Source organism: Amblyomma maculatum, chromosome 1, assembly GCF_055883805.1.
Source record: "Amblyomma maculatum isolate TAMU_Amacu chromosome 1, ASM5588380v1, whole genome shotgun sequence".
Classification (NCBI taxonomy): Eukaryota; Metazoa; Arthropoda; class Arachnida; order Ixodida; family Ixodidae; genus Amblyomma; species Amblyomma maculatum.
Window position 1 is genome coordinate 226,088,273 of NC_139344.1, and position 11,495 is coordinate 226,099,767.

Genomic DNA, 11,495 nt, shown 5'->3' on the forward strand with positions numbered 1-11,495 from the left:
TGCTGTATGTGGAAACTCCAGTGAAACAATTGACCATATTATACTCGAATGTAATGGTATCTATCCGGAAGTTGGTGCAGGCGCAATCACTGTTCCTGAAGCTCTGGGCTTTAGAGATAACAGTGGCCGGGTGAATAAACCGGCGGTGGAAACTAGCAAAAAACGACTGGAAGATTGGTGGCTTAAAAGCAGAGAAGTGACATAATGTTAGTAATGTAGGAACAAAATTTAATAAATAGAATGGTGGTTTAGTTAACCATTCTAAATCAATAATTAAGATATAGGGAGAAAAATGAGCATGATAGCTACTGCTACCACCCCGTTTCAAAGGGGACGCTCCTATATTCCATTCCATTCCCATTCCGTGCGCAGCGAGCTGTCCGCTGGCTGCGCTGCCGTGAGCGTCGGCTCATCGTATCTGCACTGCGTGGTGCGCTTAATTCGATATTTAATGCTTGGTGATCGCCTACTTGCTTAAGAATTTTAACATTTCAACCATAATGCATTGTTCCATTATCTGCGCGGCTGTATGGCGCTGTAATGCCAGCGACGATATTGGTACTGTGAACTAGAATATTTCACTGTAATATTGGTGCGGTGCGCGCTATTAGCCACGAGCTAAATACAGCATAGGTCGCACTTCGCGTGTGTTATGAGTGCATCTCGTGTTTTCGAACCTATCTGAGTCTATTGCACACACTTGGATAAATATGTTGCACAGAAAGAAATTCATTCGAAGCCTGCGGTGTTTCGAAACTCGCGAATCTTGGAATCCTGTCTGAATAGCAAAGTGTTTTAGAGAGATCTTGCATTGTGCAAAAAACAAAAAAAAAAAACAAAGAACGTCATTCTGCAGACAGTCATTTATTCAGGTTCCAAACATGGCACAGCATGCAAATCAGAGCCTTGGTAGGCCATACCGTCCTTGACCACAAGCGTACACTTCTGGGAAAAGAAATTTCCGCTGAACGACGAGCACTCACCAGCAACTGGCTGTATGCCTGCACCAGCTAGTGTACTACTGTAGCCCACTAACATGTTCAATTAGTGCCTTCGCCTCTACTGGATTTGAAATGTCTTGCGAACAACTTTTTTCCTCTTATAGAAACTTCCGCCACAAGAGCCTCCTCACCCGATTTTGTAGCCGACATATCAATTTTGACAGCTTTTTCAGGGTCAATTTGCTACTGTCTCCGGCAGCATCCAGCTCACATGCAAATCGGCGTAGTGGAAAGCTTTTTCTCAGCGTGGCAAGGCGATCCTTGACCACATTAATTTCGGGTGTTTTAGTAACCAGGCTGCAGGATCTGCTTTTCAGCCATGTAGTAGTGGATTCATACTAAACTTCTGAAGCTCTAAATCTCAAATGTAAAGGCGAGCACCTGTCCTCACTTCTTAACTAGTTGTGATAAAGTGGAAATCCTCATTGGCTTTTAATACAAGTGAGAAACAAAACATGCAGCCTGGTTACTTTTGGCAAAGACGGCACATTCGTTTTTCTTGGCAAAACTCCCCCTGTTGGGCTCCTCGGGACTGTCGCCGTCAGATGTCGGCTGCTCTTCATGAGCTAGCTTGTAAACACCGTCTCCGCTTCGCTGCATGAATTGTCTGTTCACAGATGTTCCCGACTTTCATTTTCTTTTTGGCAGCGACTTTGAAACATATTTTGGTGCGTCCGGAAAGATGGTCGGAACGGCGCCATCAGTAAGTATGTGACCGGCCTCTACTCTAGTTCACCGTTGTTTTATACGTGCGCTGAATGAAAACTTGTTCAAAATAGCACTCGCGCACAACGCTTGCTTCGTTCAGCACTCTGTCTGCTTTCTTGATGTTCTGTGACCAAATCTCACAGCGATCGTCGTCGATGGATACACGGAAGAGAGAGGAACTCCCTTGCACAAGCTGTAACCGCTGCTGCAGCCCGGCACTGTCCCTTGTGTCGCGTCGTCTTTCCGTCGTCGTGCACGCATTGCTTAGATGTTCCAATTAGTGGAGAGCACAGACGGGGTTTCAACAACACACCAAGAAAGCGCAACAAACGGCGAAGAACATGCAGAACAACGAAACACGAATCCCTCAAATAAGCGCGAAGACGGTCTGCGCTCGTCTTTGCATGCGCATTTTTAACAAATCGAACCCAATTAGTCATAGTTAATAACGAATTTTCTGATTACATTCCAGTAACCTCAGGCGTCCCCCAAGGATCAGTGCTCGGACCGTTATTATTCTTAATATACATTAATGACTTGCCCCTTCACGTATCATGTCACATTCGTATGTTCGCAGATGATTGCGTCATTTATCGTACTATTAATAACTCTTCCCACCAAGAAGCCTTCCAGACTGACCTAACTAACGTTCAAAAATGGAGCGACCTGTGGATGATGACACTTAACCCTCAGAAATGCAAGATTGTATCCTTCACCCGTCGCACTAAACCATTTATTTTTTCGTACAATATAGCTCAAATCCCAACAGAAGCAGTTAACTCATTTAAGTACTTAGGAGTCACGCTATCTCATGATTTATCTTGGCGCACACATATTACTAATGTAATATCATCCGCGAATAAAACACTAGGCTTTTTGAAACGCCACTTACGTCACGCTCCCCAACAAGTTAAACTCCTGGCTTACCAATCGCTAATCAGACCGAAACTAGAATATGCATCCCCCATATGGAATCCACATCAAATATACCTCATAAATGCCCTCGAATCCGTCCAGAACCGTGCCACTAGATTCATCCACAATACCTATTAATACCAAGTCAGCGTGTCGTCTTTAAAAGCAGAATCCGCCTTATCAACCCTTGTTATTCGTCGCCGCATTGCCAGCCTAAACCTGTTTCATAAGTTCTTTTACAGCACCCACGGTTACGCAGGCTATATCACATCACCAGCTCGCATATCGCATCGCACTGGTCACATTCTTCAAGTTGCCCGGCCTCGGACCCATACGACCACGTTCGCTGCCTCCTTCTTCCCTCGAGCAGCATTAGATTGGAACGGCCTTTCCCACAGCAACGCCGCTATCACCTGCCCATCCAACTTTTCCAAAGCACTAACAGATCATATTGTATGTTGAACCCACATGGCAACCATTGTACTTATTTTTTTTTTGTATAATCCACCCCTTATGTAATACCCCCACGGGGGTCCTTAAGGTAATAAACTGAACTGAACTGAAGCGAATGGAGCTCGGCTCGGCTCGGCGCACCGACCGCACCCCTTGGCACACCTGTTACTGGTAGCGCCCCCTGGGTGTCACGCGCGCTTTCATTGCGGCGGCGACCTCGCTCCTCTATTGTTCCCCGGCGCGGACGACACACTGCCCAAGATTCTAGAGCACTGTACCTTGGCTATCCTTGGCTGCGGTCTCGGCACCGTGCACAACTAGAGTCCCTAGAAGCACGGCCGCTCAATGGAGGCGCACTTGGGTGCGGCCCGTCGCGTCGCCCAGAAGAGCCGTATTGCGCCTAGTTCTCATCGCCACCGCTGCGGCGCCACCGCTCCGGGACGAGTCCGGGCGGAGAGCTGCGCGCAGCGGCCGTGGCTGTGCTTTCGTTTCGGCGTCCGCGTGGTCGGCGCTTGCTCAATTTAGGATTATGAGCGGCGTTTCACACAGTATGTGATGCTATGTGCATGTTTGCTATTGATAAGGTGATAGCGGCAAATCATCATCACTAGGCTTTTCCAAGTCATTCGTGGTCTTCCGTTTACAACGAGAACGAGGCAGTCGTGTGCTTCGCTGAGTGCGCACCCACTTCGTTGCGTTTCAACCACTGTAATAACGTATTAGATATTGCAATCTTGAAATCGAGACATGCTTTGGGGCCATTTATTCAGCGTGCACTTTTCTGGAAACTTACAATTCAGGACGTAGCGTTCAACATTATTGTTCAGCCTGTTCCTCCGTTTTCACTGGAAATAATATTGAAGTGGGTACCACCACCAAAACATACTAGCTAACACAAACTGTTGCAAAAGAAACAATTAACACAAGACAGCCAGTTCAACGACACGCCCGCAGGCTCAGGCAATTTTTTTCTTGTTTGATTATGAAGCCGCGTGATGCACAGAAGGCACGCAAGCTTGTTTTACAAGCGAACTTTTCTCGAAAAAGGTTTATGTACAAGCGTGATTTTTTCCACTGTCTGATTGATGTTGCCTGTCCAGTTGGTCAGCAGTGGTCGCATTAGTTTGGTTAGGTCCTTAGTCTGACTGCGGTCTTCTCTCTCGCAAATCAACTCCGGAAATTGCACAAAATAGGGAAGAAGGGATGAAATTAACATGTTGCATAGCTTGCTGCTTCTTATGACCTGCGGGCACTTCATCACCTTGCTAATAAAGGTGCATGCATGTGATTTTCAGATACCTTAGGCGTCCATCATCAAGAATTTTGATAAGTCCAGGGTTTTGCAGGAATCACAAGGCACAAAGTTAATAAATGGATGGGGAGTAATAAAATTATTGACGCTCTAAAATAAGCACTAGAAGTTATTTAAACTTTGGTAATATATAAATAATGAAAACTCGGGCAGGCACTGAAAACAGAATAAATAAAAATGTTTCATGAGATTCTGTAAAACTATTCATACTTTCTCTTCAAATGGACGTGCAAGGTAACCAGCCAAGAATGCAATCGGTGCTAACTCTATCTCAGCTGCTGGTTCACACCACACATGAATGAATCCAAGCTGACTCGAAAACTCTCTCGCAGCAGACGTGATATGGCAGTTGGCAAGGTACGACTTTCATAATCACGAATTCCAAGTTTTATAGCTGCCTATTGTTGATAGGTGCATTTGCAGACCGATGCTTGCAAGATGCCAACCTGCACAAGGCATGGCAAAATGTGTATAACATCAGTCGATATATTTTTTTTTTTTCGCTAGTGGTACCTTCAGTATTTTCTTCGAGGTGAAAACTGCAGCCCTTGCGTCAACTTTGTCGTTCCCACCTTTGAATGGCCTTAGGCTGCTTGTCACAAGCTGCTTCACCTATTATACAGCGGAAGATGCGGGAGCTTATGGCTGGAATATAGAGCGAAATTCACGGGACTCCGTCGCTCCTCTGGACAAGATTCGACAAGCCGATGGGGCAGCGACCGCCTGTCCTTGACGCGGCTGCTGCATAGTCGGCCGAGGGTATAAAATAACCGACAGCAGCACGCCCTCACCAGTGCGTTTGGGAAGATTCAAACTTCCGGCCACTCCGCGGTGCTCCGAAAGCGTATTGTGTTTCTTCGGGCCCGCGATCGACGCATCGTCCTCTGTACCTGTACGGCCGCCGCTACCGAGCAACACAGCCTTCGACGCCTCAGCAAACAAGAAAGACGTGAGAATTTCATTCGCCACGGACTGTTGTTCAATCGAACATTATTTTCGCTTTGTTAACTTTTGACCTGACTTAGTAGTATTTTACGCTGTGTTCTTATGTAACTTTTGCTCATACTTATAATATCTGAAATACCTGCTTTATTATCTTTATAGTCTTCATATTTTTTATCACAGTGTTTTGTTCATTGTCGGGTTATTTTTTTTCTCTTATCATTTATTTCTTCGTCTTTATCAATATCTTGTCGTGGCGTTGTATTCTCTTTCATTGTACTCTATTATTATCAGTGTAATTTTGGTCTGCTATTTATAAACCTTCAATTGTTTGTAAAAGAAAGTGACCTATTTGTACTTATTCCTCAATCACACACCGACACACGTGCTTCACGGGTTGACCGGCCTAACTTTTAAATGTGTTCACAACCCTCATAGAGGAACGACGGGTAATCGTGAAGGGGATCCCGCACCTCTTTTGACCGTAAAGGCGGGGGTTTGTGACATAATTGGCGTCCGCGACAGGACTGGTCAACCAAGTGTCGGTGAGGGAGAGAGGAGTAGGTGCAATTTTTTTAGTGTTGTATCCTAGCACTGCATAACGCTTTCCACCTAACATGGCTGATGCAGAGTTAGAACGGCTTGTTGAGTATGGCCGAACTTTTGGCTTTGAGGGTCAAGAGCTGCTCAAATGGGTAGATCAGGAGCGAGCTCGTCGCAGAGAAGAACGCAATGAGGAACGTACGCGGCGGAAAGAGGAGGCAGAACTAGAATCTAAACTCCGGATGGCGGAGATGGAGAAAGAAAAGGAAATAGAGTCGCAGAAAGCCCAACTCCGGATAGCGGAGATGGAAAAAGAAAAGGAGTTACTGATGCTCCGACGAGACCTACCTAATAATCCGGCAACTGACGCTAACAGCACCGGAGAGACAAGGTCAGAAACGGGGGAGAGTCAAGCTGCTCGGCCCGAATGCATAAGCCCGCACAAGCTGATGCCGGTTTTTAATGAGGGCAGGGACGACCTTGACGCTTACCTCATGCGTTTCGAGCGCGTCGCTGAGAGTCAGAATTGGCCTCGCGACCAGTGGGCTACAGCCCTTAGTCTATGTTTAAGCGGCGAAGCGCTCAGCGTTTTTAGTCGCATGTCTGCGTCCGAGTGCTTGGACTACAACAAGCTCCGGCAGGCACTCATGATTCGCTTCCGTATGACAGAGGAAGGGTTCAGAGAAAAATTCAGGTCTGCTAGTCCCCGGAACGAGGAAACGTGTTCACAGTTCGTGACGCGTCTTCAGAACTTCCTAGACAGATGGATAGAGCTGTCGGACACAAAGAAAGAGTACGCAGATCTCTTTGACCTGATTCTAAAGGAACAGTTCCTTTCTAACTGCGCCACTCCGCTACAAATGTTTTTGAAAGAAAAGAAGGACACATCCTTCTCTGAAACAGTAGCAAGGGCAGAAAAGTATGTGGAGGCCCATGGCTGGTCAAACTTCGGAAAGCGAAGCACCCCGAAGAATAAGGCAGAAAACGCCGTCTCCAAGACGACCGAGAGAAAGGAAACTTTGCTTCAATCATCGGATGCGAAGAGCAGCGATGAAAAGAAATGTTTTATTTGTTCACGCACGGGACACCGCCCCGAAAATTGCCGGGCCGCCCCATCCGACGGATCGGGACCGCCCAAGAAATGCCACAAATGCGGAAAACCAGGTCATCCAAGCTGGAGATGCTGGGCAAATGGGGCCCCGAAACTGAGAGAAGAAAATCGGGAGTCCGCTGCAGTATGTGTTGAGAACGGATACCTCGAACTTAAGGATGGAGGGAAGATCCCCGTCATCAACGCTGGGTTCACCAGTAAAGAATGCGCCGTCAGGGAATGCTTACCTGTCGTAGCCGGCATGATCGGAGGCCAGACAGTCCGAGTCCTGAGAGACACAGGCTGCAACACGGTGGTGGTAAGAAGGGACTTAGTACGGAAAGAAGATATCACCGATACGAAGTCTCCAGTTTACCTACTTGACCGCTCAGTCCTCATGCTCCCAGAAGCTTGGGTCGATGTCGACACCCCGTACTTTCAGGGACGACTTCTCGCTAAGTGTATGGAGAATCCCTTGTACGATTTGGTGCTGGGAAATGTGGAAGGTGCTAGGCCAGCAGACGACCCCGATCCGAACTGGCACAAGACAACAGAAAGCGAGACTACGAAGTCCACTGCAGTAAAAGTTGAAGAGCTAGCGCCTGACACCGAGAGCCAGCCCCGCACCCATTTCGGATGCCGCTGAAGCTTGTCCGGTAGTGACTAGAGCGCAGGCGTGCAAGGATAAAACGCTGAAAAAGCTTAAAGTCCTGCAAGGCCTCCCTAGTGTATGCCGCGAAGAGTTGGTTCAAGGGCAAGAGAATGACGCGACCCTACGCTCGTGTTTCGATCGCGTAGGCCCGCCGCAAGCGAAGAAAGGAAAGGGTAGCCACCAGTTTTTCATTGCTAACGGCGTCCTTCAAAGGAAATACGTCGCCGAGTCGGGCGGGGAGTACACTCAAGTTGTTGTGCCCCAAAAGTACAGATCAGCTATTCTCAAGCTGGCACATGATGGGTTGATGGGAGGCCACCAAGGCGCGAAGAAAACCCTACTGAAGCTTCAGACAGAATTCTTCTGGCCAGCAATGCAGGCTGACGCTAAGCGGTTCGTTGCCTCTTGCGATCTGTGCCAACGCACAACTCCGAAGGGTCACACCACACGAGCGCCTTTGGTTCGAGTACCCGTCATTGAGACACCGTTTCAGAGGGTGGCGATCGACATCGTTGGTCCACTCAACCCGAAGTCCGCTCAAGGCAATCGGTACATCCTGACCATGGTGGACTATGCCACTCGGTACCCTGATGCAGTCGCACTTCCTAGCGTCGAGACCGAAAGGGTAGCCGAAGCACTTGTCGAAATGTTTTCCCGTGTAGGAGTGCCCAGAGAGGTCCTCAGTGACAGGGGCACGAATTTTACGTCCGAAGTAATGAAGCAGGTTAGCCGTCTGTTGTCAGTAAAACAGCTGCATACCTCTCCCTACCACCCGATAGCGAACGGCCTAGTCGAACGGTTTAACGGCACGCTTAAACAAATGCTCAAGCGCATGTGTCAAGAGAGACCAACCGATTGGGATCGCTACCTGGCTCCACTTTTGTTTGCATACAGGGAAGTGCCCCAAGAAAGCCTCGGCTTTTCCCCATTCGAACTGTTATATGGGCGAAATGTGCGTGGACCCCTGGCTGTACTTAGAGAGCTTTGGACGAATGCAACCATCCCTAACGAGTTGCGAACGACGTACGAGTATGTGCTTGCTCTACGGGACAGACTGGAAAATACCTGTAAACTTGCCCACGAAGAGCTAGAGCGCGCAGGAGAGCGTTACAGCCGCTACTACAACATCAAGAGCCGCAAACGCTCACTCAAACCGGGAGAGAAGGTTCTTATTCTTCTTCCCACAGAGCACAATAAGCTGCTCATGCAATGGAAGGGTCCCTTTTCGGTCATCAGCCGCAGGGGCGATGTCGACTATGAAGTGGATTTGGGCCATGCCACAAAAATATTCCACATCAATATGCTGAAGAGATACCAGCAAAGGAAAGAGGACACCATTGTTGCAGCTGTCGGTGCAGTAATATCGGCAGAAGAAGACACAGACGCTGGAGAGATTGAGCTTCCTAAGCCCTCCCAGACACAGTCTATCGGGGATGTACACATTTCCGAGAGATTGAGCCACGTACAACAGAATGAAGCCAAGAAACTTCTGCAACAGTACGAAGGTATATTTTCGGACCTTCCGGGAAAGACCACGCTAATCGAGTGCCAACTGAAGTTACAGAGCGACCGGCCGATAAGTGTAAAACAATATCCGCTACCGTACGCTTTGAGACAGGCAATTGCATCAGAAGTGGACGACTTGCTCCGATTAGACATCATTGAGCCATCGGAGTCGCCCTACAATTCCCCTGTGATCGCCGTACGCAAGCCCGACGGGACGCATCGGCTATGCATTGACTTTCGGAAGTTAAACGAAGTCATCGCAGACGACGCCGAGCCCTTACCACGTGCGGACGACCTTATCGCCTCGGTAGGCCGCAAGAAATTCTTTTCCAAGCTGGTCTTATCCAAGGGATATTGGCAAGTACCGTTGTCACCCGATTCAAAGGCGATGACTGCTTTCACGGTTGGCACGGGGCGCTTTCAATTCCGATATATGCCCTTCGGTATTAAGACGGCGCCAGCCATTTTTACGAAGCTGATGCGGAACATCTTAGCCGATATTCCCGACGTGGCGTACTACTTCGACGATGTTCTCATTGCCAGTGCGACATGGGAACAGCATCTCCAAACATTGTACGAGGTCTTTGCTCGAATTGAAGCGGCTGGTCTCACCATCAAACCGCTGAAATGCGAAATTGGAATGGAAACCGTCGCATTCCTGGGCCACCAAATTGCGTCCGGAGAATTGTCACCCCTCACCAAGACCCTACAGAAGATACAAGAAGCTTCACGGCCGACAACAAAGAAGCAGGTCCGATCCTTCTTAGGACTCACGGGTTACTACCGTGATTTCATCCCGAACTATGCTGACCTAACCTGTCCTCTGTCAGATCTAACACGGAAAGGTCAACCTTCAGTCGTGAGCTGGGGCCCCGAGCAAGAACGGGCTTTCAAGAACTTGCGGGAAAAACTGGCTGAGGCACCAATTCTGAAATTGCCAGATTTTGACCGGGAATTCGTCCTGCGAACAGATGCTTCTGATAGAGGTGTTGGAGCCGTTCTGCTTCAATTGCATGACGGAATCCTGCACCCAGTTGCCTATGCGAGCCGCAAGTTGCTCCCTCGAGAGGTAGCCTATTCAACCACTGAGAAAGAGGCTTTAGCGCTCGTTTGGGGAATCGAGAAATTTCAAGTCTTCCTCTACGGGAGAAGGTTTCTCGTTCAGACGGATCACCAGCCTTTGAAGTTCATAAAAGAAACAAAATCTAAACAGCCGCGTTCTTCGCTGGAGTATTAAGCTTCAGGAATACAACTTCCGTGTCGAGTATATTAAAGGCAGCGAGAACGTGGGAGCAGATTACATGAGCCGGCTGGAATAGTTGTTAAGCTTGCACTACTGCATAGCTGCATTGTGTTGATTGTGTAATGAAAATCGTACACGATGTGCCTGTATATATGTGCACTTGATTGTTATCAGTGATCCGTGACTTGTGACATGTGCGCAAGACATGACTGAAGAACTACAGTGTTGTGGTGTGTGCGGGTTCAGATCAGTGCGTATATGGTGCGCGTCATGAACGGTAGTGAGTGACGAACGATCTTCAGTGCACTGAACGGACCCAATCTACTGCACCCCTCTATAGGGGCGTAATAACATCGTTCTCGGCGCTTGTGGAGTTCTAGAATATTCCGAGGCAATATTCTTCAGTGGGGGGCAGTGTCACAAGCTGCTTCACCTATTATACAGCGGAAGATGCGGGAGCTTATGGCTGGAATATAGAGCGAAATTCACGGGACTCCGTCGCTCCTCTGGACAAGATTCGACAAGCCGATGGGGCAGCGACCGCCTGTCCTTGACGCGGCTGCTGCATAGTCGGCCGAGGGTATAAAATAACCGACAGCAGCACGCCCTCACCAGTGCGTTTGGGAAGATTCAAACTTCCGGCCACTCCGCGGTGCTCCGAAAGCGTATTGTGTTTCTTCGGGCCCGCGATCGACGCATCGTCCTCTGTACCTGTACGGCCGCCGCTACCGAGCAACACAGCCTTCGACGCCTCAGCAAACAAGAAAGACGTGAGAATTTCATTCGCCACGGACTGTTGTTCAATCGAACATTATTTTCGCTTTGTTAACTTTTGACCTGACTTAGTAGTATTTTACGCTGTGTTCTTATGTAACTTTTGCTCATACTTATAATATCTGAAATACCTGCTTTATTATCTTTATAGTCTTCATATTTTTTATCACAGTGTTTTGTTCATTGTCGGGTTATTTTTTTTTTCACTTATCATTTATTTCTTCGTCTTTATCAATATCTTGTCGTGGCGTTGTATTCTCTTTCATTGTACTCTATTATTATCAGTGTAATTTTGGTCTGCTATTTAAAAACCTTCAATTGTTTGTAAAAGAAAGTAACCTATTTGTACTTATTCC